The following is a 1,091-nucleotide window of genomic DNA, read 5'->3' on the forward strand; positions in this document are numbered from 1 at the left end:
CAATCATACGTGAGCAGAGTAAACAGGAGGGGGCTCAACACACATCCACACACACACCACCAACAAGAAGCAAACTGAACGATACAGTTCTTCAGACAATTCTTCCAGAAGCAGAGATGGTAAAATACAGGCTACCCCTTGTTAGTCTCATGGACATTTATGTGTACTCTAGTACTTACACACTAACAGAAATCTGGATCAACTTTAGAGTCGGAGTCAGAGATTCTCTGTTGCCACATGTGGTGGAACGACATTATGTTCACAGGGTCCCAGTTACATCCAACAATAAAATGTAAAGGAAAAACAGTAACAACATCTAAGATATGAACTAAGAAAAACATCAACTAAAAATACACTAAGCACTAAGAGCATAAAAACATTACGGCGAACAGCAGCACGAACATGAGTCTGTGTGAGCAGATGAGCACGCATCAATCAATGAAACTTTATTTATAGAGCCCTTTCCAGCAGCCAAAAGGTGCACAAAGTGCTGCACAGCACAGAAGTTAAAAACAAACAAGAATAAAAAAAGCTGCCACTTCAAAACAAAAACAATTACAATTAAAACATAGCAAAATTGTCAAAGAACTGCTAGGTATTAAAAGCCTGCCTGAATAAAAAGGTTTTAAGATTAGATTTAAAATGCTCCATGTCAGTGATGGAGCGCAGGTCCTGAGGTAGCTGGTTCCAGAGTCTGGGTGTGACAACCGAAAAGGCCAGGTCACCCCATCGTTTATAGTTGGACTTTGGGACAGAGAGTAGACATGTATTAGATGATCTCAGTGTTCTCCTATATTCACGGACAGCTACAAGATCAGTCAGATACAGTGGGGCAAGACCATTGAGAGCTTTAAAAGTGAATAATAAAATTTTAAATTTAATTCTAAAATCGACTGGAAGTCAGTGGAGAAAAAACAAAACGGGTAATGTGCTCACGTCTGGAGGTGTTGGTACTATGCATTAACACATCAACATGAAACGGATCAGCAGCAACATGAAACGGATCAACAGCAACATGAAACAGATCAGCAGCAACATGAAACAGATCAGCAGCAACATTTAAACAGATCAGCAGCAACATGAAACGGATC

At 40.0% G+C, this 1,091-nt stretch overlaps 1 protein-coding gene across 1 annotated transcript in view; it reads left to right on the forward strand.

Annotated features, from left to right (window-relative positions):
- Positions 1–1,091, forward strand: part of LOC119427515 (probable E3 ubiquitin-protein ligase HERC1) — a gene marked incomplete at its 5' end in the record, with an annotated part of 106,360 nt that overhangs the window by 83,012 nt on the left and 22,257 nt on the right.

Source organism: Nematolebias whitei, chromosome 2, assembly GCF_014905685.2.
Source record: "Nematolebias whitei isolate Nwh7 chromosome 2, NemWhi1, whole genome shotgun sequence".
Taxonomy (NCBI): Eukaryota; Metazoa; Chordata; class Actinopteri; order Cyprinodontiformes; family Rivulidae; genus Nematolebias; species Nematolebias whitei.